Consider the following 27,367-nt stretch of genomic DNA (forward strand, 5'->3'; position numbering starts at 1 on the left):
TGAGGACTTCTTAGGAAACGGGACTTCTTCACATAAAAACTAGAGAGAAGAATTTTCTGAAACTGCTTTGTGATGTTTGCATTCAACTCACACTGTTGCACTTTTCTTTTGATAGACCAGTTTTGAAACAATCTTTTTGTAGTATCGGCAAGTGTTCATTCAGAGCGCTTTGAGCCCTATAGTGGAAAACGAAATATCTTGACATGAAAACTAGACAGCAGCATTCTCTGAAACTGCTTTAATATGTGTGCATTCAAGTAACAGAGTTGAACATTCCTTTTCATACGGCAGTTATGAAACTGTGTTTTTGCAGAATCTGCAAGTGGATATTAGGAGCTCTTTGAGGCCTTCGTTGGAAATGGGAATTTCTTCACATACAAACTAGACAGAAGAATATTCTGAAACTGCTTTGTGAAGTACGCACTCATCTCACAGAGCTGAAACTTTCTCTTGTTAGACCAGTTTCGAAACACTATTGTGTAGAGTTTGAAAGTGTTCATACGGAAGGCTTTGAGGCCTGCGGTGGAAAAGGAAATACCTTCATATAAAAACTAGACAGAAGCATTCTCAGAAACTTGTTTAGATGAGTGCATTCAACTCACAGTGTTGAACCTTTCTGTTGCTGGAGCAGTTTTTATACACTATTTTTGTGAAATATGCAAGTGATAATTCGAAGCGCTTTGAGGCTTATGGGGGAAGAGGAAGCATTCTCAGAAACTTCTTTATGATGTTTGCATTCAACTCACAGAGTTGAACCTTTCTATTGATAGAGCAGTTTTTAAACAGTCTTTTTGCAGAATCTGCAAGTGATTGTTTGGAGCTCTTTGAGACCTTCGTTGGAAACGGGAATATCTTCACCTAAAAATTAAACGGAAGCATTCACTGAAACTGCTTTGTGATGTTTACTTTCAACTCACAGAGTAGAACATTTCTTTTGATAGTGCAGTTTTGAAACACTCTTTTTGCAGAATCTGCAAGTGTCTTTTCGGAGCGCTTTGAGGCCTATGGTGGAAAAGGAAACATCTTCACATTAAAACTATGCAGAAGCATTCTCAGAAACTTCTTTCTGATGTGTGCATTCCACTGACAGAGTTGAACCTTCCTTTTGATAGGGCAGTTTTGAAACAGTCTTTTTGCAGAATCTGCAAGTGGATATTTGGAACTGTTTTAGGTCTTCGTTGGAAACAGGAATTTCTTCACATACAAACTAGACTGAAGCATTCTCTGAAACTGCTTTGCGATGTGTGCACTCAACTCACAGAGTTGAACATTTCTCTTGTTAGAGCAGTTTTGAAACACTATTGTGTAGAATCCGCAAGTGTTCATTCGGAGCGCTTTGAGGCCTATAGTTTAAAAGGAAATATCTTCACATTAAAACTGGGCAGAAGCATTCACAGAAACTTCTTTCTGACGTGTGCACTCAACTCACAGGTTTGAAACTTCCTTTTCATAGAGAAGTTTTGAAAGAGTGTTTTTGCAGGATCTGGAAGTGGATATTTGGAGCTCTTTGAGGCCTTCCTTGGAAATGGGAATTTCTTGATGTACAAACTATACAGAAGGATTCTCTGAGGCTGCTTTGTGATGTGTGCACACAACTCACAGATATGAATTTTTCTTTTGTTAGAGCACTTTTGAAATAATTTTGTGTAGAATCTGCAAGAATTCATACAGAGCGCTTTGAGGTCTTTGGTGGCAAAGGAAATATCTTCATATAAAAACTAGACGGAAGCATTCTCAGAAACTTCTTAAAGATGTGTGCATTCAACTCACAGAGTTGAACCTTTCTTTGGGTATAGCAGTTTTGAAACAGTCTCTTGCATAATCTACAAGTGGATATTTGGAACTCTTTGAGGCATTCTTTGGAAATGGAAACTTCTTCACATGTAAACTAGACAGAAGAATATTCTGAAACTGCTTTGTGATGTTTGCACTCAACTCACAGAGTTTAACTTTTCTCTTGTTAGAGCAGTTTCGAAACACTATTGTGTAGAATCTGCATCTGTTCATTTGGAACGCTTTGAGGCCTATGGTGGAAAAGGAAATAACTTCACATAAAAACTAGACAGAAGCATTCTCAGAAACTTGTTTTTGCTGTGTGCATTCAACTCATAGAGTTGAACCTTCCTTTGGATAGAGCAGATTTGAAACAGTCTCTTGCACAATCGGCAAGTGGATATTTGGGGTTCTTTGAGGCCTTCTTTGGAAATGGGAACTACTTCACATGCAAACTAGACAGAAGCAGTCTCTGAAACTGCTTTGTGATGTTTGCATTCAACTCAGAGTTGAACCTTTCTCTTGTTAGAGCAGTTTTTTAACACTATTTTGTATAATCTGCAACTGCTCATTCATAGCGCTTTGAGGTCTATGGTGGAAAAGGACATATCTTCACATAAAAACTAGACAGCAGCATTCTCAGAAACGTCTTTCTGATGTGTGCATTCAACTCACAGAGTTGAACCTTCCTTTTGATAGAGCAGTTTTCAAACAGTCTTTTTGCAGAATCTGGAAGTGGATATTTGGAGCTCTTTGATGCCTTCTTTGGAAACGGGACTTTCTTAACATAAAAACTAGACAGAAGGATTCTATGAAACTGCTTTGTGATGTTTGCATTCAGCTCGCACAGTTGCACCTTTCCTTTGACAGAGCAGTATTGAAACACTCTTTTTGTAGAATCGGCAAGTGTTCATTCGAAGCTCTTTGAGCCCTACAGTGGAATACGAAATATCTTCACATGAAAGCTAGTCAGAAGCATTCTCAGATGCTGATTTAAGATGTGTGCATTCAACTCAGAGAGTTGAACATTCCTTTTGATGGAGCACTTTTAAGACAGTCTTTTGACAGGATCTGCTAGTGGATTTTTGGTGCTCTTTGAGGCTTTCGTTTTAAACGGCAATATCTTCACATAAAATCTAGACAGAAGTATTCTCAGAAATTTCTTTAAGATGTGCACATTGAACTCACAGAGTTGAACCTTGCTTTTGATAGAGCAGTCTTGAAACAGTGTTTTTGCAGAATCTGGAAGTGGATATTTGGAAGTCTTTGAGGCCTTCGTTGGAAACGAGAATTATTTCACATACAAACCAGACAGAAGCATTCTCTGAAACTGCTTTGTGATGTGTGCACTCAACTCGCAGAGTTGAACCTTTCTTTTGTTAGAGCAGTTTTGAAACACTATTGTGCAGGCCCTGCAAGTATTTATATGGAGTGCTTTGAGACCTGTGGTGGAAAAGGAAATATCTTCACATAAAAACTAAACAGAAGCATTCTCAGAAACTTCTATTTGATGTGTGCATTCAAGTCACAGAGTTGAAACTTCCTATTCATAGAGCACTTTTCAGACAGTCTTTTTCCAGAATCTGCTAGTGGATTTTTAGAGCTCTTTTAGGCTTTCGTTTGAAACGGCAATATCTTCATGTAAAATCTAGAAAGAATTATTCTCAGAAATTTCTTTAAGATGTGTGCATTCTACTCACAGAGTTGAACCTTGCTTTTGATAGAGCAGTCTTGAAACAGTGTTTTTGCAGAATATGGAATTGGATATTTGGAGCTCTTTGAGGTATTCTTTGGAAACGGGAATTTGTTCGCATAAAAACTAGACAGAAGCATTCTCTGAAACTGCTTTGTGATGTGTGCACTCAACTCACAGAGTTGAACCATTATCTGGTTAGAGTAGTTTTGAATCACTATTGTGTAGAATCTGCAAGTGTTCATACGAAGCGCTTTGAGGCCTGCAGTGGAAAATGAAAATTCTTCACATGAAAACTAGACAGAAGCATTCTCAGAAACTGCTTTAAGAAGTGTGCATTCAACTAACAGAGTTGAATATTTCTTTTGATAGGGTAGTTCTGAAACTGTGTTTTTGCAGAATCTGCAAGTGGATATTTGGAGCTCTTTGAGGCCTTCGATGGAAACAGGAATTTCTTCACATACAAACTAGACAGAAGCATTTTCTAAAACTGCTTTGTGATGTGTGCACTCAACTCACAAAGTTGAACCTTTCTCTTGTTAGAGCAGTTTGGAAACACAATTGTGTGTAATCTGCAAGTGTTCATACGGAGCACTTTGAGGCCTATGGTGGAAAAGGAAACATCTTTACATTGAAACTGGGCCGAAGCATCCTCGGAAACTTCTTTCTGCTGTCTGCCTTCAACTCAAAGAGTTGAATCTTCCTTTTCGTAGAGCAGTTTTGAAACAGTATTTTTGCAAAATCTGGAAGTGGATATTTGGAGCTCTTTGAGGCCTTCATTGGAAAGGGGAATTTCTTCACATACAAACTAGACAGAAGCATTCTCTGAAACTGTTTAGTGATGTGTACACTCAACTGACAGAGTTGAAACTTTCTTTGGTTAGAGTAGTTTTGAAACACTATTGTGTGTAACCTGTAACTGTTCAGAAGGAGGGCTTTGAGACCCGCAAAGGAAAATGAAATATCTTCCATAAAAGCTAGACAGAATATTCTCAGAAACTTCTTTGTGATATAGGCATTCAACTCAAAGAGTTGAAACTTTCTGTTGCTGGAGGAGTTTTGAAACTCTCTTTTTGTGGAATGTGCAAATATTCATTCGGAGCGCTTTCAGGCTTATGGTGGAAGAGGAAATATCATCACATGAAAACTGGGCAGAAGCATTCTCAAAAACTTCTTTATGATGTCTGCATTCAACTCATGGAGTTGAACCTTCCTTTGCATAGAGCAGTTTTGAAACAGTGTCTTGCACAATCTGCAAGTGGATATTTGGAGCTCTTTGAAGCCTTCTTTGGAAATGGGAACTTCTTCACACACAAACTAGACAGAAGCATTCTCTGAAACTGCTTTGTGATGTGTGCATTCAACTCACAGAGTTGAACCTTTCTCTTGTTAGAGCAGTTTTGAATCTCTATTGTGTAGAATCTGCAAGTGTTCATGCAGAGCACTTTGAGGCCTATGGTGGAAAAGGAAATATCTTCATATAAAAACGAGACACAAGCATTCTAAGAAACTTCTTTCTGATGTGTGCATCGAACTCACAGAGTTAAACCTTCCTTTTGATAGAGCAGTTTTGAAACAGTCTTTATGCAGAATCTGCAAGTGAATGTTTGGAGCTCTTTGAGACCTTCGTTGGAAAAGGGAATTTCTTCACCTAAAAAATAGAGAGAAGCATTCTCTGAAACTGCTTTGTGATGTTTGCATTCAACTCCCACAGTTGCACCTTTCTTTTGATGGAGTAATTTTGAAACACTCTTTTTGTAGATTCGGCAAATGTTCATTTAAAGCGCTTTGAGCTCTATAGTGAAATTCGAAATATCTTCACAAGAAAACTAAACAGAAGCATTCTCAGAATCCAATTTAAGATGTGTGCATTCAACTAACAGGATTGAACAATCCTTTTGATACGGCAGTTATGAAAGTCTGTTTTTGCAGAATTTGCAAGTGGATATTTGAGGCTCTTAGAGGCCTTCGCTGGAAAAGGGAATTTCTTCATACACAAAGAAGACAGAAGCATTTTCTGAAACTGCTTTGTGATGTGTGCACTCAGCTCCCAAAATTGAACCTTTCTCTTGTTAGAGCAGTTTTGAAACACTATTGTGTAGAATCCGCAAGTGTTCATTCGGAGTGCTTTGAGGCCTAACGTGGAAAAGGAAATATCTTCATATTAAAACAGGGCAGAAGTATTCTCAAAAACTTCTGTCTGATGTGTGCATTCAACACACAGGGTTGAAACTTCCTTTTCATAGGAAGTTTTGAAAGAGAGTTTTTGCAGAATCTCGAAGTGGATATTTGGAGCTCTTTAAGGACTTCGTTGGAAACGGGAATTTCTTAACATACAAACTAGACAGAAGCACTCCCTGAAACTGCTTTGTGATGTGTGCACTCCACGCATGGAGTTGAAAGTTTCTTTTGTTAGAGCAGTTTTGAAACACTATTGTGTAAATCCTGCAGGTATTCACTCAGAGCGCTTTGAGGCCTGTGGTGGAAAAGGAAATATCTTCTCTTAAAAACTAGACAGAAGAATTCTCACAAACTTGTTTATGATGTGTGCATTCAACTCACAGAATTGAACCTTTCTGTTGCTGCAGTAGTTTTGACACACTACTTTTGTGGAATGTGCAAGTGTTCATTCCGAGCGCTTTGACGCTTATGGTGGAAGAGGAAATATCATCACATAAAAACTGGGCAGAAGCATTCTCAGAAACTTCTTTATGATGAGAGCATTCAACTCACAGTGTTGAACATTTCTATTGATAGAGCAGTTTTGAAACAGTCTTTTTGCAGAATCTGCAAGTGAATGTTTTGAGCTCTTTGAGACCTTCGTTGGAAACGAAAATTTTTTCACCTAAAAACTAGTCAGAAGCATTCTCTGAAACTGCTTTGTGATGTTTGCATTCAACTCACTGAGTAGAACATTTCTTTTGATAGAGCAGTTTTGAAACACTCTTTTTGCAGAATCTGCAAGTGTTCTTTCAGAGGGCTTTGAGGTCTATAGTGGAAAAGGAATTATCTCCACATTAAAACTAGACAGAAGCATTCTCAGAAACTTCTTTCTAATGTGTGCATTCCACTCACAGTGTTGAACCTTACTTTTGATAGAGCAGTCACGAAACTGTGTTTTTGCAGAGTCTGCAAGTGGATATTTGGAGCTCTTTGAGGCCTTCTTTGGAAACGGGACTTCTTCACACAGAAACTCGACAGAAACACTCCCTGAAACTGCTTTGTTATGTTTGCATTCAACTCATGGAGTTGCACCTTTCTTTTGATAGAGCACTTTTGAAACACTCTTTTTGTAGAATCAGCAAGTGTTCATTCAGAGCGCTTTGAGCCCTATATTGGAATATGAAAGATCTTCACAAGAAAACTAGACAGAAGCATTCTCAGAAACTGATTGAAGATGTATGCATTCAACTCACGGTGTTGAACATTCCTTTTGATAGGGCAGTTATGAATCTGTGATTTTGCAGAATCTGCAAGTGGATATTTGGAGCTCTATGAGGCCTGCTTTGGAAAAGGGAATTTCTTCACATACAAAGTAGACAGAAGCATTTTCTGAAACTGCTTTGTGATGTGGGCACTAAATTCACAGAGTTGAACCTTTCTCTTCGTAGAGTAGTTTTGAAACACTATTATGTAGAATCTGCAACTGTTCATTTGGAGCGCTTTGAGGCTTATGGTGGAAAAGGATATATCCTCACATTAAAACTGGGCAGAAGCATTCTAAGAAACTTCTTTCTGATGTGTGCATTCAACTCACATTGTTGAGCCTTCCTTTTCATAGAGCAGTTTTGAAAGAGTTTTTTTGGAGAATATGGAAGTGGATATTTGGTGCTCTTTGAGGCCTTCTTTGGAAACGGAAATTTCTTCACATACAAACTAGACAGTAGCATCCTCTGAAACTGCTTTGTGATGTGTGCACTCACCTCACAGAGTTCAACCCTTCTCTTGTTAGAGCAGTTTTGAAACACTATTATGTAGAATCTGCAACTGTTCATTCGGATCGCTTTGAGGCCTATGGTGGAAAAGGAAATAACTTCACATAGAAAGGAGACAGAAGCATTCTCAGAAACTTCCTTAAGATGTGTGCATTCAACTCTCAGAGTTGAAACTTCCTTTGGATAGAGCAGTTTTGAAACAGTCTCTTGCATAATCTGCAAGTGGATATTTGGAGCGCTTTGAGGCCATCTTTGGAAATGGGAACTTCTTCACATACAATCTAGACAGAAGCATTATCAGAAACTGCTTCGTGATGTTTGTATTCAACTCACCCAGTTGCACCTTTCTTTTGATAGAGAAGATTTGAAACACTCTTTTTGTAGAATCGGCAAGTGTTCATTCAGAGAGCTTTGAGCCCTATAGCGGAATACGAAATATCTTCACATGAAAACTAGACCGAAGCATTTTCAGAAACTGATTGAAGATGTGTGCAGTCATCTCACAGTGTTGAACATTCCTTTTGATAGGGCAGTAATGAAACTGTGATTTTGCAGAATCTGCAAATGGATATTTGGAACTCTTTGAGGCCTTCGTTGGAAACGGGAATTTCTTCACCTGCAAAGTAGACAGAAGCATTCTCTGAAACTGCTTTTTAATTAGTGCACTCAACTTACGGATTTGAACGTTTCTTTTTTTAGAGCAGTTTTGAAGCACTATTGTGTGGAATCTGCAACTGTTCTTTCGTAGCACTTTGAGGCCAATGGTGGAAAAGGAAAAAACCTCACATGAAAACTAGACAGAAGCATTCTCAGAAACTGATTTAAGATGTGTGCATTCAACTCACAGGGTTGAACATTCGTTTTGAAAGGGCCGTTATGAGAGTCTGTTTTTGCAGGATCTTCAGGTGGATATTTGGTTCTCTTTTAGGCCTTCGTTGGAAACAGGAATTTCTTCACGTACAATCTAGACAGAAGCATTTTCTGAAACTGCTTCTTGATGCGTGCACTCAACTCACAGAGTTGAAATTTTCTCTTGTTAGAGCAGTTTAGAAACACTATTGTGTAGAAACTGCAAGTATTCATACGGAGCGCTTTTAGGCCTGTGGTGGAAAATGAAATATCTTCAAATAAAAACTAGACAGAAGGATTCTCAGAAACTTCTTTATGATGTTGACTTTCAACTCACTGAGTTGAAACTTTCTGCTGCTGGAGCAGTTTTGAAAAACTCTTTTTGTTTAATGTGCAAGTGTTCATTCGGAGCGCTTTGAGGCTTATGGTGGAAGAGGAAATATCAACACATAAAAACTGGGCAGAAGCATTCTCAGAAACTTATTTCTGATGTCTGCAATCAATTGAGAGAGCTGAACATTTCTGTTGATAGAACAGTTTGGAACAGTCTTTTTGCAGAATCAGCAAGTGAATGTTTGGAGCTCTTGGAAACCTTCGTTGGAAACGGGAATATCTTCACATAAAAACTAGACAGAAGCATTCCCTGAAACTGCTTTGTGACTTTTGCATTCAACTCACTGATTAGAACATTTGTTTTCATAGAGCAGTTTTGAAACACTCTTTTTGCGGAATCTGCAAGTGCTCTTTCGGAGCTCTTTGAGGCCTATGATGGAAAATGATATATCTTCACATTAAAACTAGACAGAATTATTCTCAGAAACTTCTTTCTGATGTGTGCATTCCACTCACAGAGTTGAACATTCCTTTTGATAGAGCAGTTTTGAAACAGCGTTTTTGCAGAATCTGCAAGTCGATATTTGGAGCTCTTTGAGGCCTTCTTTGGAAACGGGACATTATTCACACAAAAACTCGACAGAAGCATTCTCTGAAACTGCTTTTTGATGTTTGCATCCAACTCACAGAGTTGCACCATTCTTCTGATAGAGAAGTTTTGAAACACTCTTTTTCTTTTTCTTTTAATTTCTTTATTATTATTATGATTATTATCATTATATTTTACGTTTTATGGAACATGTGCACAATGTGCAGGTAAGTTACATATATATACAAGTGCCATGCTGGTGCGCTGCACCCACTAATTCGTCATCTAGCATTAGGTATATCTCCCAATGCTCAACCTCCCCCCTCCCCCCACCCCACAACAGTCCCCAGAGTGTGATGTTCCCCTTCCTGTGTCCATGTGTTCTCCTTGAAAATGATGAGTTCATGTTCTTTGTAGGGACATGGATGAAATTGGAAATCATCATTCTCAGTAAACTATCACAGGACAAAAAGCCAAACACCGCATATTTTCACTCATAGGTGGGAATTGAACAATGAAACACTCTTTTTCTAGCATCAGCAAGTGTTCATTCAGAGCGCTTTGAGCCCTATATTGGAATAGGAAATATCTTCACAAGAAAACTAGACAGAAGCATTCAGAGAAACTGATTTAAGATGTGCACATTCAATTCACGGGGTGGAACATTCCTTTTCATAGGGCAGTTATGAAACTGTGTTTTTGCAGAATCTGCAAGTGGATATTTTGAGCTCCTTGAGGCCTTCGTTGGAAACGGGAATTTCTTCACATACAAACTAGACAGAATCATTTTCTGAAACTGCATTGTGATGTGTGCACTCAACTCATGGAGTTGAACATTTCTCTTGTTAGAGCTGTTTTGAAACACTATTGTGTGTTGTCTGCAACTGCTCATTTGGAGCGCTTTGATGCCTATGGTGTAAAAGGTTATATCTTCATATAAATACTAGACAGAAGCATTCTCAGAAATTTCTTTCGGATGTTTGCATTCAACTCAAAGAGTTGAAACTTTCTTTTGATAGAGCACTTTTCAAACAGTCTTTTTGCAGAATGCGCAAGTTGATATTTGAAGCTCTTTGAGGCCTTCTTTGGAAACGGGACTTTCTTCACATAAAAACTAGAGAGAAGCATTCTCTAAAACTGCTTTGTGATATTTGCATTCAACTCACACAGTTGAACCTTTCTTTTGATAGAGCAGTTTTGAAACACTCTTTTTCTAGAATCGGCTAGTGTTCATTCAGAGCACGTTGAGCCCTAAAGTGGAATACAAAATATCTTCACATGACAACTAGTCAGAAGCATTCTCAGAATCTGATATAAGATGTGTGCAATCAAAACAGAGGGCTGAACATTCCTTTTGATAGGGCAGTTATGAAATTTTTTTTGCAGAATCTGCAAGTGGATATTTGGAGCTCTTTGAGGCCTTCATTGGAAAAGGGAATTTCTTCACATACAAACTATACAGAAGAATTTTCTGAAACTGGTTTGTGCTGTGTACACTCAACTCACAGAGTTGAACGTTTCTTTCGTTAGAGCGGTTTTTAAACACTATTGTGTAGAATCTGCAAGTGTTCATATGGAGCGCTTTGAGGCCTATGGTGGAAAACGAAATATCTTCACCTAAAAACTAGACAGAAGCATTCTCAGAAACTTCTGTCTGATGTGTGCATTCAACTCACAGAGTTGAGCCTTTCTGTTGATAGAGCAGTTTTGAAACAGTATTTTTGCAGTATCTGCTAGTGGATTTTTGGCGCTCTTTGAGGCTTTCATTGGAAAGGGGAATATCTTCACATAAAATCTAGACAGAAGCATTTTCAGAAATTTCTTTAATATGTGTGAATTCAACTCACAGATTTGAACCTTGCTTTTGACAGAGCAGCTTTGAAACAGTGTTTTTACACAATCTGTAAGCGGATATTTGGAACTCTTTGAGACATTCTTTGGAAACAGGAATTTCTTCACATAAAAACTAGACAGAAGCATTCTCTGAAACTGTTTTGCCATGTGTGCATTCAACTCACAGAGTTGAACCTTTCTGTTCCTGGAGCAGTTTTGAAACACTCTTTTTGTTGAAAGTGCAAGTGTTCATTCGGAGCGCTTTGAGGCTTATGGTGGAAGAGGAAATATAATCACATAAAAACAGGGCAGAAGCATTCTCAGAAACTTCTTTATGATGTGTGCATTCAACTCACGGAGTTGAACCTTCCTTTCCATAGAGCAGTTTTGAAACAGTGTTTTTACAGAATCTGGAAGTGGATATTTGGAGCTCTTTGAGGCCTTCGTTGGAAACGGAAATTTCTTCACCTAAAAACTAGACAGAAGCATTATCTGAAACTACTTTGGGATGTTTGCATTCAACTCACAGAGTAGAACATTTCTTTTGATAGGGCAGTTTTGAAACACTCTTTGTGCAGAATCTGCAAGTTTTCGTTCGGAGCGCTTTGAGTCCTATGGTGGAAAAGGTAATATCTTCACATAAAAACCAGACAGAAGCATTCTCAGAAACTTCTTTCTGATGTGCGCATTCAACTCACAGTGTTGAACCTTCCTTTTGATAGAGCACTTTTGAAGCAGTGTTTTTGCTTAATCTGGAAGTGGATACTCGGAGCTATTTGAGAACTTCGTCAGAAAAAAGAATTTCTTCACATACAAATTAGATAGAAGCATTCTCTGAAACTGCTTTGTAAAGTGTGCACTCAAATCCCAGAGTTGAAACTTTCGCTTGTTAGAGCAGTTTTGAAACTCTCTTGTGTACAATCTGCTAGTGTTCGTACGCAGCGCTTTGAGGCCTATGGTGAAAAGGAAATATCTTCACCTAAAAACTAGACAAAAGCATTCTCAGAAACTTCTTTCTGGTGTGTGCATTCAACTCACAGAGTTGAACCTTACATTCAATAGAGCAGTTTTGAAACACTGTTTTTGAAGAATCTCGAAGTGGACATTTGGAGCAATTTGAGGTCTTATTTTGAAATGTTAATTTCTTCACATCAAATCTAGACAGAAGCATTCTCAGAAATTAATTTAAGATGTGTGCTTTCAACTCACAGCCTTGAACCTTACTTTTGATGAGCAGTTTTGTAACAGTGTTTTTGCAAAATCTGTAAGTGGATATTTTGATATCTTTGAGGTATTCGTTGGAAACGGGAATTTCTTCACATAAAAACTAAACAGAAGCATTCTCTGAAATTGATTTGTCATGTGTGCATAAAACACACAGATATGAACCTTTCTTTTTCTGGAGCAGTTTTGAAACACTCTTTTTGTGGAATGTGCAAGTGTTCATTTGGAGCGCTTTGAGGCTTATGGTGGAAGAGCAAATATCATCACAAAAAAACAGGGCAGAATCATTCAGGAACATCTTTCTGATGTGTGCATTCAACTCACAGAGCTGAAACTTCCTTTGGATAAATCAGTTCTGAAACAGTCTCTTGCAAAATCTGCAAGTGGATATTTGGAGCAATTTGATGCCTTCTTTGGAAATGAGAACTTCTTAACATACAAACTAGACAGAAGCATTCTCTGAAACTGCTTTCTGATATGTGCATTCAGCTCACAGAGTTGAACCTTTCTCTTCTTAGAGCAGTTTTGAAACACTATTGTGTAGAAACGGCAACTGTTCATTCGGAGTGCTTTGAGGCCTATAGTGGAAAAGGAAATATCTTCACATAAAAACTGGACAGAAGCATTCACATAAACTTCTTTATGATGTGTGCATTCAACCCACAGAGTTGAACCTTTCTGTTGATACAGCAGTTTTGATAGAATCTTTTTGCAGGATCTGCAACTGAATGTTTGGAGCTCTTTGAGACCTTCGATGGAAACGGGACTTTCTTCACCTAAAAACTACACAAAGCATTCTCTGAAACTGCTTTGTGATGTGTGCATTCACCTCACAGAGTTGAATCTTTCTCTTGTTAGAGTAGTTTTGAAACACTATTGTGGAGTATATGCAAGTGTTCATACTGAGCGCTTTGAGGCCTATGATGGAAAAGGAAATATCTTCACATTAAAACTAGACAGAAATATTCTCAGAAACTTCTTTCTGATGTGTGCATTCAACTCACAGAGTTGAACCTTTCTGATGATAGCGCAGTTTTAATACAGCCGTTTTGAAGAATCTGCAACTGAATATTTGGAGCTCTTTGAGACCTTCGTTGGAAACGGGAATTTCTTCACCTGACAACTAGACAGAAGCATTCTCTGAAACTGCTTTGTGATGTTTCCATTCAACTCACAGAGTAGAACATTTCTTTTGATAGAGCAGTTTTTAAACACTCTTTTAGCAGAATATGCTTGTGTTCTTTCAGAGTGCTTTGAGGCCTATGGTGGAAAAGAAAATATCCTCACATTAAAACTAAACAGAAGCATTTTCAGAAAATTCTTTCTGATGTGTGCAGTCAACCCACAGAGTTGAACCTTTCTTTTGATAGAGCAGTTTTGAAACAGTGTTTTTGCAGAATTTGCAAATGGATATTTGGAGCTCTTTGACGCTTTCTTTGGAAACAGGAATTTCTTCACATACAAACTTCACAGAAGCATTCTCTGAAACTGCTTTGTGATGTGTGCACTCAACTCACAGATTTGAACCTTCCTTTTGATAGAGCAGTTTGAAACACTGTTTTTGCAGAATCTGCAAGTGTTCTGTTGGTGTGCTTTGAGGCCTATGTTGGAAAAGGAAATATCTTCACATTAAAACTAGACAGAAGCATTCTCAGAAATTTCTTTCTGATGTGTGCATTCAACACACAGAGTTAAACCTTCCTTTTGATAGAGCAGTTGTGAAACAGTCTCTTGCATATTCTGCAAGTGGATATTTTGAGCCATGTGAGGCCTTATTTGGAAATGGGAAATTCTTCATATAAAACCTAGACAGAAGCATTTTCAGAAATTTCTTTAAGATGTGGGTATTCATCTCACAGAGATGAACCTTGCTTTTGACAGAGCGGCTTTGAAACAGTGTTTTTACAGAATCTGTAAGTGGATATTTCAAACTTTTTGAGGCATTCGTTGGAAACGGGAAATTCTTCACATACAAACTCGACAGAAGCATACTCTGAAACTGCTTTGTGATGTGTGCACTCATCACACAGAGTTGAAACATTCTCTGATTAGAGCAGTTTTGAAACACTATTGTGTAGAATCTGCAAGTGTTCATACGGAGCGCTTTGAGGCCTATGGTGGAAAAGGAAATATCTTCACGTTAAAAGTAGAAAGAAGCAATCTCAGAAACTTCTTTCTGATGTGTGCATTCAACTCACAGAGTTGAAACTTTCCTTGGAAGAAGCAGTTTTGAAACACTGGTTTTGCAGTATTTAGAAGTAGATATTTGGTGCTCTTTGTGGCTTTCGTTGGAAACAGGAATTACTTCACATACAAACTAGACATATGCATTCTCTGAAACTGCTTTGTGATGTGTGCACTCAATTCACAGAGTTGAACCTTTCTCTTGTTAGAGCAGTTTTGAAACACTATTGGGTAGAATCTGCAAGTGTGCATTCGGAGGGCTTTGAGGACTATGGTGGGAAAGGAAATATCTTCACATTAAAACTGGGGAGAAGCATTCTCAGAAACTTCTTTATGATGAGTGCGTTCAACTCACAGAGTTGAAACTTCGTATTGATAGAGCAGTTTTGAAACACTTTTTTTGTAGAATCTGCAAGTGGATATTTGGAGATCTTAGAGGATATCTTTGGAAACGGGAATATCTTAACACAAAATCTAGAGAGAAGAATTCTCAGAAATTCCTTTAAGATGTGTGCATTCAACTCACAGAGTTGAACCTTGCTTTTGATAGAATAGTTTTGAAACAGTGTTTTTACAGAATCTGTAAGTGAATATTTGGAATTATTGAAGCATTCGTTGGAAACGGGAATTTCTTCACAAAAAAACTAGACCAAAGCATTCTCTGAAACTTCTTTGTCATGTGTGCCTTCAACTGACAGAGTTGAACCTTTCTGTTGCTGGAGTAGTTTTGAAACACTCTTTTTGCAGGATCTGCAAGTTTTCTTTTGGAGAGCTTTGAAACCTATGCTGGAATACATAATAACTTCACAAGAAAACTAAACAGAAGCATTATCAGAAACTGATTTAAGATGTGTGCACTCAACTCACAGTGTTAAACATTCCTTTTGATAGGGCAGTTATGAAACTGTGTTTTTGCAGAATCTGCAAGTCGATATTTTGAGCTCTTTGAGGCCTTCGTTTGAAACGGGAACTTCCTCACATAGAAACTAGACAGAAACAATCTCTGAAACCGCTTTGTCGTGTGTGCACTCAACTCTCAGAGTAGAACCTTTCTCTTTTTAGTGCAGTTTTCAAACACTATTTTGTAGAATCTGCAACTGTTCATTTGGAGAGCTTAGAGGCCAATGGTGGAAAAGGAAATATCTTCACATAAAAACTAGATAGAAGCATTCTCAGAAACTTCTGTAAGATGTGTGCATTCAACTCACAGAATTGAACCTTCCTTTGGATAGAGGAGATTTGAAACAGTCTCTTGCAGAGTCTGCAAGTGGATACTTGGAGATCTTTGTGGCCTTCTTTGGAAACGGGACTTTCTTCACATAAAAACTAGACAGAAGCATTCTCTGAACCTGTTTTGTGGTGTTTGCATTCAACTCACGCAGTTGCACATTTCTTTTGATAGAGCTGTTTTGAAACACTCTTATTGTAGCATCGGCAAGTGTTCATTCAGAGCGCTTTGAGCCCTACAGAGGAATATGAAATATCTTCACAAGAAAACTAGACAGAAGCATTCTCAGAAACTGACTTAAGAAGTGTGCATTCGACCCACAGGATTGAACATTCCTTTTCATAGGGCATTTATGAAAATGTGTTTTTGCAGAATCTGCAAGTGGTATTTGGAGCTCTTTGAGGCCTTCATTGGAAAACAGAATCTCTTCACATACAAACTACACAGAAGCGTTTTCTGAAACTGCTTTCTGATGTGTGCACTCAACTCACAGAGTTGAAACTTTCTCTTCTTAGAGCCGTTTTGAAACACTATTGTGTAGAATCTGCAAGTGTTCATTCGGAGTGCTTTGAGGCCTGTGGTGGAAAAGGAAACATCTTCACATTAAAACTAAGCAGAAGCATTCTTGGAAACTTCTTTATGATGTGTGTGTTCAACTCACAGAGTTGAACATTCCTATTGATAGAGAAGTTTTGGAAGAGTTTTTTTGCAGCATCTGGAAGTGGATATTTGGAGATCTTAGAGGCTTTTGCTGTAAACAAGAATATCTTCACATAAAATCTAGACAGAAGCATTCTCAAAAACTTCTTTCTGATGTGTGTATTTAACTCACAGGGTTCAACCTTCCTTATCATAGAGCAGTTTTGAAAGAGTGTTTTTGCAGAATCTGGAAGTGGATATTTGGAGCTCTTTGAGGTCGTCTTTGGAAACAGGATTTTCTTCACATAAAAACTAGACAGAAGCATTCTCTGAAACTGCTCTGTGATATGTGCACTCAAATCACAGAGGTGAAACTTTCTCTTGTTAGAGCAATTTTGAAACACTATTGTGTAGAATCTGCAAGTGTTCATACGGAGCCCTTTGAGGCCTAAGGTGGAGAGGGAAATATCTTCACATAAAAACTAGACAGAAGCATTCCAGAAACTTCTTTAAGATGTGTGCATTCAACTCACAGAGTTGAACCTTCCTTAGGATAGAGCAGTTTTTAAACATTATTTTGTGGATTCTGCAAATGTTCATTCGGAGGGCTTCGTGGCCTATATTGGAAAAGGAAATATCTTCACATAAAAATTAGACAGAAGCATTCTCAGAAACTTCTTCCTGATGTGTGCATTCAGCACACAGAGTTGAACCTTCCTTTTGATAGGGCAGTTTTGAAACAGTCTTCTTGCAGAAACTGCAAGTGGATATTTGGAGATCTTTGAGGCCTTCCTTAGAAACGGGACTTTCTTCATATAAAAACTAGACAGAAGCAATCTCTGAAACTGCTTTGTGATGTTTGCATCCAACTCACACATTTGCACATTTCTTTTGATAGAGCAGTTCTGAAGCAATCTTTTTGAAGAATCTGCAGGTGTTCCTTCAGAGCGCTTTGAGCCCTATATTGGAATACGAAATATCTTCAAATGAAAACCAGACAGAAGCATTCTCAGAAACTGGTTCAAGATGTGCGCATTCAACTCACAGAGTGGAACATGTCTTTTGATAGGGCAGTTACGAAAATGTGTTTTTGCAGAATCTGCTAGTGGATATTTGGAGCTCTTTGAGGTCTTCGTTGGAAATGGGAATTTCTTCACATACAAATTAGACAGAAGCATTCTCTGAAACTGCTTTGTGATGTGTGCACTCAACTCACAGAGTTGAAACTTTGTTTTGTTAGAGCAGTTTTGAAACACTATTGTGTAGAACCTGGAAGTATTCATACGGAGCGGTTTGAGGCCTGTGGTGGAAAAGGAAATATCTTCACATAAAAACTAGACAGAAGCATTCGCAGAAACATCTTTCAGATGTGTGCATTCAACTCACAGAGGTGAAACGTCATATTGATAGGGCACTTTTGAGACAGGCTTTTTGCAGAATCTGCAAGTGGATTTTTAGAGCTCTTTGAAGCTTTCGTTGGAAAAGGAAATATCTTCACATAAAATATAGACAGAATTATTCTCAGAAATTTCTTTCAGATGTGTGCATTCAACTCACAGAGTTGAACCTTGCTTTTAATAGAGCAGTTTTCATACAGTGTTTTTACAGAATCGGCAAGTGAATATTTGGAAGTCTTTGAGGGATTCGTTGGAAACGGGAATTTCTTCAAATAAAAACTAGACAGAAGTATTATCTGAAACGGCTTTGTCAAGTGTCCATTCAACTCACAGAGTTGAACCTTTCTGTTGCTGGAGCAGTTTTCAAACACTCTTTTTGTGGAATGTGCAAGTGTACATTCAGAGCACTTTGAGGCTTATGATGGAAGAGGAAATATCATCACCTAAAAACTGGGCAGAAGCATTCTCAGAATCTTCTTAATGATGTGTGCATTCAACTCACAGAGCTGACTCTTTCTATTGATAGAGCAGTTTTGAAACAGTCTTTTTGCAGAATCTGCAAGTGAATGTTTGGAGCTCTTGGAGACCTTTGTTGGAAACGGGAATTTCTTCACCTAACAGCTAGACAGAAGCGTTCTCTGAAACTGCTTGGTGATGTTTGCATTCAACTCACGGAGTAGAATATTTCTTTTCACAGAGCAGTTTTGAAACACTCTTTTTGCAGTATCTGCAAGATTTCTTTCGGAGTGCTATGAGGCCAATGGTGGAAAAGGAAATATCTTCACATTAAAACTAGACAGAAGCATTCTCAGAAACTTCTTTCTAATGTGTGCATTCAATTCACTCTGCTAAACCTTCCTTTTGATAGAGCAGTTTTGAAACAGTGTTTTTGCAGTATGTGGAAGTGGATAACTAGTCCTCTTTGAGGCCTTTATTGGAAACGGGAATTTCTCCACATAGGAACTAGACAGAAGCATTCTCTGAAACAGCTTTGTGATGTGTGCACTCAACTCACAGGGTTGAACCTTCCTTTGGATACAGCAGTTTTGAAACACTCTCTTGCATAATATGCAAGTGGATATTTGGACCTCTTTGAGGCCTTCTTTGGAAATAGGAACTTCTTCACAAACAAACTAGACAGAAGCATTCTCTGAACCTGATTTGTGATGTGTGCATTCCACTCACAGAGATAAACCTTTCTCTTGCTAGAGCAGTTATGAAATACTACTGTGTAGAATCTGCAACTCTTCATTCGGAGCGCTTTGTGGCCTATGGTGGAAAAGGAAATATCTTCACATAAAAAGTAGACAGAATCATTCTCAGAAACTTCTTTCTGAGGTGTGCATTCAACCCACAGGGTTGAACCTTCCATTTGATAGAGGATTTTTGAAACATTCTTTTTGCAGAATCTGCAAGTTGATATTTGGAGCTCTTTGAGGCCTTCTTTGGAAAGGGGACTTTCTTCACATTGAAAATAGACAGAAGCATTTTCTGAAACTACTTTGTGATCTGTGCACTCATTTCACAGAGTTCAACTTTTCTCTTGTTAGACCAGTTTTGAAAAACTGTTGTGTAGAGACGACAAGTGTTCATTCGGAGAGCTTTGAGGCCTTTGTTGGAAAAGGAAATATCTTCACATTAAAACTGGGCAGAAGCATTCTCAGAAACATCTTTCTGATGTGTGCATTCAGCTCACAGGTTTGAAAATTCCTTTTCATAGAGCAGTTTTGACAGAGTGTTTTTGCAGAATCTGGAAGTGGATATTTGGAGCTCTTTGAGGCCTTCGTTGGAAACGGGAATTTCTTCACATACAAACTAGACAGAAGCATTCTCTGAAACTGCTTTGTGAAGTGTGCTCAAAACTCAAAGTGTTGAACATTTCTCTTGTTAGTGCAGTTTTGAAACACTATTGTGTAGAATCTGCAAGTTTTCATATGGAGCGCTTTGAGGCCTATGGTGGAAAAGAAAATATCTTCCCATAACAAGGAGACAGAAGCTTTCTCAGAAACTTTTTTAAGACGTGTGCATTCAACTCACAGATTTGAACATTCCTTTGGATAGAGAAGTTTTGAAACAGTGTTTTTGCAGAATTTGGAAGTGGATATTTTGTGCTCTTTGAGGCCTTCGTTGGAAACGGGAATTTCTTCACATACAAACTAGACAGAAATATTCTCTGAAACTGCTATTTGACGTGTGCAATAAAGTCACAGAGTTGAACGTTTTTCTTGTTAGAGCAGTTTTGAAACACTGTTGTGCAGAATCTGTAAGTGTTCATACGGAGCGCTTTGAGGGCTGTGGTGGAAACGGAAATATCCTCAAATAAAAACTAGACAGAAGCATTCTTAGAAACTTCTTTATGATGTGTGCATTCAACTCACAGAATTGAACCTTTCTGTTGCCGGAGCAGTTTTGAAACACTCTTTTTGTGGAAAGTGCAAGTATTCATTCAGAGAGCTTTGAGGCTTATCGTGGAAGAGGAAATATCATCACATAAAAACTGGGCAGAAGCGTTCTCAGAAACTACTTTATGATGTGTGCATTCAGCTCACAGTGCTGAACCTTTCTATTGACAGAGCAGTTTTGAAACAGTCTTTTTGCCGAATCTGCGAGTGAATATTTGGAGTTCTTTGAGACCTTCGTTGGAAATGGGAATTTCTTCACCTAAAAACTAGACAGAAGTATTCTCTGAAACTGCTTTGTGATGTTTGCATTCAACTCACAAAGTAGAACGATTCTTTTGATAGAGAAATTTGGAAACACTCTTTTTGCGGAATCTGCAAGTGTTCTTTGGAGCGCCTTGGGGCCTATGGTGAAAAAGGAAATATCTTCACATTAAAACTAGACAGAAGCATTCTCAGAAACTTCTTTCTGATGTGTGCATTCAACTGACAGTGTTGAACCTTCGTTTTGATAGAGCAGTTTTGAAACAGCCTTTTTACAGAATCTGGAAGTGGGTATTTGGAGATTTTTGAGGCCTTCTTTGGAAACGGGACTTTCTTCACATAAAAACTAGACAGAAGCATTCTCTGAATCTGCTTTGTGATGTTTGCATTCAACTCATAGAGTTGCACATTTCTTTTGATAGAGCAGTTTTGAAACACTCAATTTGTGGAATCGACAAATGTTCATTCAGAGCGCTTTGAGCCCTATATTGGAATACGAAACATCTTCACAAGAAAACTAGACACAAACATTCTCAGAAACTGATTTAAGATGTATGCATTCAACTGACAGGGTTGAACATTCCTTTTGATAGGACAGTTATGAAAGAGTGTTTTAGCAGAATCTTCAAGTGGATGTTTAGAGCGCTTTGAGGCCGTCGTTTTAAACGGGAATTTCTTCACATACAAAATAGACAGAAGCATTTTCTGAAACTGTTTGTGATGTGTGCACTCAACCCACAGAGTTGAACTTTTGTTAAAGCAGTTTTGAAACACTATAGTGTAGAATTTGGAACTGTTCATTCGGAGCGCTTTGAGGCCTATTGTGGAAAAGGAAATATCTTCACATAAAAACTACACATAAGCATTCTCTGAAACTTCTTTATGATGTGTGCATTCAACTCACAGAGTTGAACCTTTCTGTTGCTGGAGCACTTTAGAAACACTCTTTTTGTGGAATGTGCAAGTGTTCATTTGGAGCGCTTTGATTCTTAGGGTGGAAGAGGAAATATCATCACATAAAAACTGGGCAGAAGAATTCTCAGGAACTTCTTTATTATGTGTGCATTCAACTCACAGAGTTGAACCTTTCTTTTTTTTTTTTCATGTCAATAGTTTCTTTTTATTTTTTAAAAAAATTTGTCTTCTTTTTTTTGTTTTCCTGTCTGCTGATAACTTATCTGCACAGTACACCAAGGCAGAATAATCTGTGGCAAAATTAATAACATTTTAGAAAATAATAAAATTAAATGTTTGAAAGTCATTAGGATATATTCTAATCCAATCATTATTTTCTAATAAAAATGTTCTGTACATTAGTAAGTATTTTCAGGAAAAATAGTAAGTTCTGGCTTAATGCAAAAACTACTGCCATACAAAGCTTATATTTTACATATAATAATGTTACTTTAAAAAAATATTGAGAAGTAAAAACATTTGGTTACACTTGAAACTGTTTTTAACAATACTGGTTGCTTACTCTTTTGGTTGTCTTTGTAAGGGGTATTTCTTGTAATAATGTCTTATTACTTGACTAGCTATGGTTCTGACCAGGTTGGAGGAAAGTTATATAGAGCCCAACAGAGACTGTGGCTCCATAGATTCCAACAACAATTCTGGTAAAATGCTGAATGATCAGATCCTGGAGACAATCTTCCCTGGAAAGTGCTGGTATTTGATAGTTGTACCTGAGGAGTTTGACATAACCATGAATGCAGTTTATAGATTTTCTTCTTATAAAATCAGCTTTTGCCAAAGATAAACCCATAAAAGTTAAGAACAGAAAAAAATAGCAAATAGAACAGACACTATGTAAGGTATTCTTGCTGATGAAGACAGTCATACTCAAACTAAACAATTGTAGCTTTCAAATACTGTTTCAATTAGTATCAGATAACAGTCCCACAAGGTACTATTGATTCACTGTACATTGAGACATTATGATATTTTTGTCACTAAATTCTCCTTTTATAATCTATGATGTCCAGGGTCTAAGTAAAAATTTTCTTAACTCATTTTAGGACATCCTTTTTCTTAGTTTTCTCTGCTACTGTCCCAGGCAAAGCCCTTCTTTTCCTCATTTGTCAGTCCTTTCCTCAGCAGAAATTTTCTGCAGACAGAAACAGCTCTCTCTATATACAAAGACAGCATTCACTTAAAAGATCTGACTATGTTTTATTTACACATATGATATAAAACATGGCTTTGTCATTAGAATTTTAAATTAGCATTTAAAATATCTTCTTATGCTACTTCCTTAAATAATAGTTATCTAATAAGAAAACGTACCATAGAGTGTCTCTGTTCAATAGCCTTTCTAGCCACATTTGGCTTTCAGTACTTCAGATGTGGCTAGTGTAAACTGAAATATCTGTAAGCAAAAATTATAAACCTCTTTTAAAGAAGACAAAATAAATCATGAGTAATTCTTTTTTTTTTGAGTGACAGATCAATTTTTTAAAAAGAAAATTCCATTTTGACAAAATCTATCTTTCATATCCCCCTCCCCAACCCCTCCAAGTTTTTTTTTCTTTTATTATTTTTATTATTATTATTATACCTTAGGTTTTATGGTACATGTGCACAATGTGCAGGTAAGTTACATATGTATACATGTGCCATGCTGGTGCGCTGCACCCACCAACTCGTCATCTAGCATTAGGTATATCTCCCAATGCTATCCCTCCCCCTTCCCCCCAACCCACAACAGTCCCCGAAGTGTGATGTTCCCCTTCCTGTGTCCATGTGTTCTCATTGTTCAATTCCCACCTATGAGTGAGAATATGCGGTGTTTGGTTTTTTGTTCTTGCGATAGTTTACTGAGAATGATGATTTCCAATTTCATCCATGTCCCTACAAAGGACATGAACTCATCATTTTTTATGGCTGCATAGTATTCCATGGTGTATATGAACCTTTCTATTGATAGAACAGTTTTGACACAGTCTTTTTGCAGAATCTGCAAGAGAATATTTGGAGCTCTTTGAGAACTTCGTTGTAAACGGGAATTTCTTAACCTAAAAACTACACAGAAGCATTCTCTGAAACTGCTTTGTGATGTTTGCATTCAGCTCACAGAGTAGAACATTTCTTTTCATAGAGCAGTTTTGAAACACTCTTTTTGCTGTATCTTCAATTGTTCATTCCGTCCACTTTGAGGCCTATGGTGGAAAAGGAAATAACTTCACATTAAATTTAGTCAGAAGCATTCTCAGAAACTTCTTTAAGATGTGTGCATTAAACTCACAGAGTTGAACCTTCCTTTGGATACAGCAGTTTTGACACAGTCTCTTGCATAATCTGCAAGTGGATAATTGGATCAATTTGAGGCATTCTTTGGAAATGGGAAATTCTTCAAATACAAATTAGACAGAAGCATTCTCTGAAACTACTTTCTGATGTGTGCATTCAACTCACAGAGTTGAACCTTTCTCTTGAAAGAGCAGTTGTGAAACACTATTGTATAGAATCTGCAACTGTTCATTCGGAGCGCTTTGAGGCCTATGATAGAAAAGGAAATAACTTCACATAAAAACTGGACAGAAGCATTCTCAGAAACTTCTTTATGATGTGTGCATTCAACTCACAGAGTTGAACCTTCCTATTGACAGGGCAGTTTTGAAACAGCCTTTTTGCAGAATCTGCCAGAGAATATTTGGATCTCTTCGAGAGCTTCTTTGGAAACAGGAATTTTTTCACCTAGAAACTAGACAGAAGCATTCTCTGAAACTACTTTGTGATGTTTGCATTCAACTCACAGAGTAGAACATTTCTTTTGATAGGAAAGTTTTGAAACACTCTTTTTGCAGAATCTGCAAGTGATCTTTCGGAGTGCTTTGAGGCCTGTGGTGGAAAAGGAAACATCTTCACATTAAAATTAGACAGAAGCATTCTCAGAAACTTCTTTCTGATGTGTGCATTCATCTCACAGAGTTGAACTTTCTTGTTGATAGAGCAGTTATGAAACAGTGTTTTTGCAGAATCTGGAAATGGATATTTGGAGCTCCTTGAGGCATTCGTTAATGGGAATTTCTTCACATAAAAACTAGACAGAATCATTCTCTGAAACTCCTTTGTCTTGTGTGCATTCAACTCACAAAGTTGAACCTTCCTTTTGATGGAGCAGTTTTGAAATTGTGTTTTTGCAGAATCTGGAAGTGGATATTTTGAGCTCTTTGAGGCTTTCGTTGGAAAAGGGAATTTATTCACATAAAAACCAGACAGAAGCATTCTCTGAAACTGCTTTGTGATGTGTGCACTCAATTCACAGAGTTGAACCTTTCTCTTGTAAGAGCAGTTTTGAAACACTGTTTTTTAGAATCTGCAAGTGTTCCTACGGAGCACTTTGAGGCCAATGGTGGAAAAGGAAATATCTTCACATAAAAACTAGACGGAAGCATTCTGAGAAACTGCTTTGTCATGTGTGCATTCAACTCACAGAGTTGAACCTTCCTATTGATAGAGCACTTTTGAAACAGTCTTTTTGCAGAATCTGCAAGTGAATACTTGGAGCTTTTCGAGACCTTCGTTGGAAACGGGAATTTCTTCCCCTAAAAACGAGATAGAAGCTTTCTCTGAATCTGCTTTGTGATATTTCCATTCATCTCACAGAGTAGAACATTTCTTTTGATAGAGTAGTTTCAAAACACTCTTTTTGCAGAATCTTCAATTCTTCTGGTGGAGCGCTTTGAGGCCTATCGTGGAAAAGGAAGTATCTTCATATTAAAACCACACAGAAGCATTCTCAGAAACTTCTTTCTCATGTGTGCATTCCACTCACAGAGTTGAATCTTCCTGTCCATACAGCAGTTTTGAAACAGTGTTTTTCCAGAATCTGGATGTGGATAATTGGAGCTCTTTGAGGCCTTCTTTGAAAACGGGAATTTCATCACATACAAACTAGACAGAAGCATTCTCTGAAAGTGCTTTGTGATGTGTGCACTCAACTCACAGAGTTGAACCTTTCTCTTGCTAGAGCAATTTTGAAACACTATTGTGTAGAAACTGCAAGACTTCATTTGGAGTGCTTTGAGGCCTATGGTAGAAAAGGAAATGTCTTCATATTAAAACTGGGCAGAAGCATTCTCAGAAACTTCTTTATGATGTGTGCATTCAACTCACAGAGTTGAACATTCCTTTTGATAGGGCAGTTATGAAACTGTGATATTGCAGAATCTGCAAGTGGATATTTGGAGCTCTTTGAGGCCTTCGTTGGAAACGGGAATTTGTTCACATACAAACTAGACAGAAGCATTCTCTGAAACTGCTTTGTGATGTGTGCACTCAACTCACAGACTTGAACGTTTCTTTTTTTAGAACAGTTTTAAAACACTATTGTGTAGAACCTGCAAGTATTCATACGGAGGGCTTTGAGGCCTGTGGTGGAAAAGGAAATATCTTTCCAAAAAACCAGACAGAAGCATTCTCAGAAACTTCTTTTTGATGTGTGCATTCAACTCACAGAGTTGAACCTTCTTATTGATAGAGAACTTTTGAGGCAGTCTTTTTGCAGAATCTGCTAGTGGATATTTGGAGCTCTTTGAGGCTTTTGTTGGAAACGGCAATATCTTCACATAAAATCTAGACAGAAGTATTCTCAGAAATTTCTTTAATATGTGTGCATTCAACTCACAGGGCTAAACTTTGCTTTGGATAGAGCAGTTTTGAAACAGTGTTTTTGCAGTATCTGGAAGTGCATATTTGGTGCTCTTTGACGCCATCATTGGCAACGGGAATTTCTTCACATACAAACTAGACAGAAGCATTCTCTGAAACTACTTTGTGATGAGTGCACTCAACTCACAGAGTTGAACCTTTCTCTGGCTAAAGCAGTTTTGAAACACTATTGTATAGAATTTGCAAGCATTCATACGAAGTGCTTTGAGCCCTGTGGTGGAAAAGGAAATATATTCACATAAAAACTAGACAGAAGCATTCTCAGAAACTTCTTTATGATTTTTGCTTTCAACTCACAGAGTTGAACATTTCTTTTGCTGGAGCAGTTCTGAAACTCTCTTTTTGTGGAATGTGCAAATGTTCATTTGGAGTGCTTTGAGGCTTATGGTGGAAGAGGAAATATCATCACATAAAAACTGGGCAGAAACGTTCTCAGAAACTTCTTTGTGAAGAGTGCATGCTACTCACAGAGTTGAACCTATTGATAGAGCAGTTTTCAAACAGTCTTTTTGCAGAATCTGCAAGTGAATGTTTGGAGCTCTTTGGGACCATCGTCGGAAACGGGAATTTCTTCAACTAAAAACTAGACAGAAGCATTCTCTGAAACTGCTTTGTTATGCTTGCATTCAACTCACACAGTTACACCTTTCTTTTGATAAAGCAGTTTTGAAACAAACTTTTTGTAGAATCGACAAGTGTTCATTCAGAGCGCTTTGAGCCTTACGGTGGAAAAGGAAATATCTTCACATGAAAACTAGACAGAAGCATTCTCAGAAATTTCTTTAAGATGTGTATATTCAGCTCACCGAGTTGAAGCATGCTTTTGATAGAGCATCTTTGAAACGGTGCTTTTAAAGAATCTGTAAGTGGATATTTGCAACTCTTTGAGGCATTCGTTGGAAACGGGAATTTCTTCACATAAAAACTAGACAGAAGCATTCTCTGAAACTCCTTTGCCATGTGTGCATTCAACTCACAGAGTTGAAGCTTTCCGTTGCTGGAGCAGTTTTCAAACACTCTTTTTGTGGAATGTGCAAGTGTTCATTCAGAGCGCTGTGAGGCTTAGTGTGGAAGAGGAAATATCATCACATGAAAACTGGGCAGAAGCATTCTCAGGACTTCTTTCTTATGTGTGCATTCAACTCACAGATTTGAAGCTTCCTTTGGAGAGAGCAGTTTTGAAACAGTCTCTTGCATAATATGCAAGTGGATATTTAGAGCAATTTGACGCCTTCTTTGGAAATGAGAACTTCACATACAAACTAGACAGAAGCGTTCTCTGAAACTGCTTTGTGGTGCTTGCATTCAACTAACAGAATTGAACATTTCTCTTGTTAGAGCAGTTTTGAAACAC

This window comes from Pongo pygmaeus, chromosome 1 (assembly GCF_028885625.2).
Source record: "Pongo pygmaeus isolate AG05252 chromosome 1, NHGRI_mPonPyg2-v2.0_pri, whole genome shotgun sequence".
In the NCBI taxonomy this organism is placed as follows: domain Eukaryota; kingdom Metazoa; phylum Chordata; class Mammalia; order Primates; family Hominidae; genus Pongo; species Pongo pygmaeus.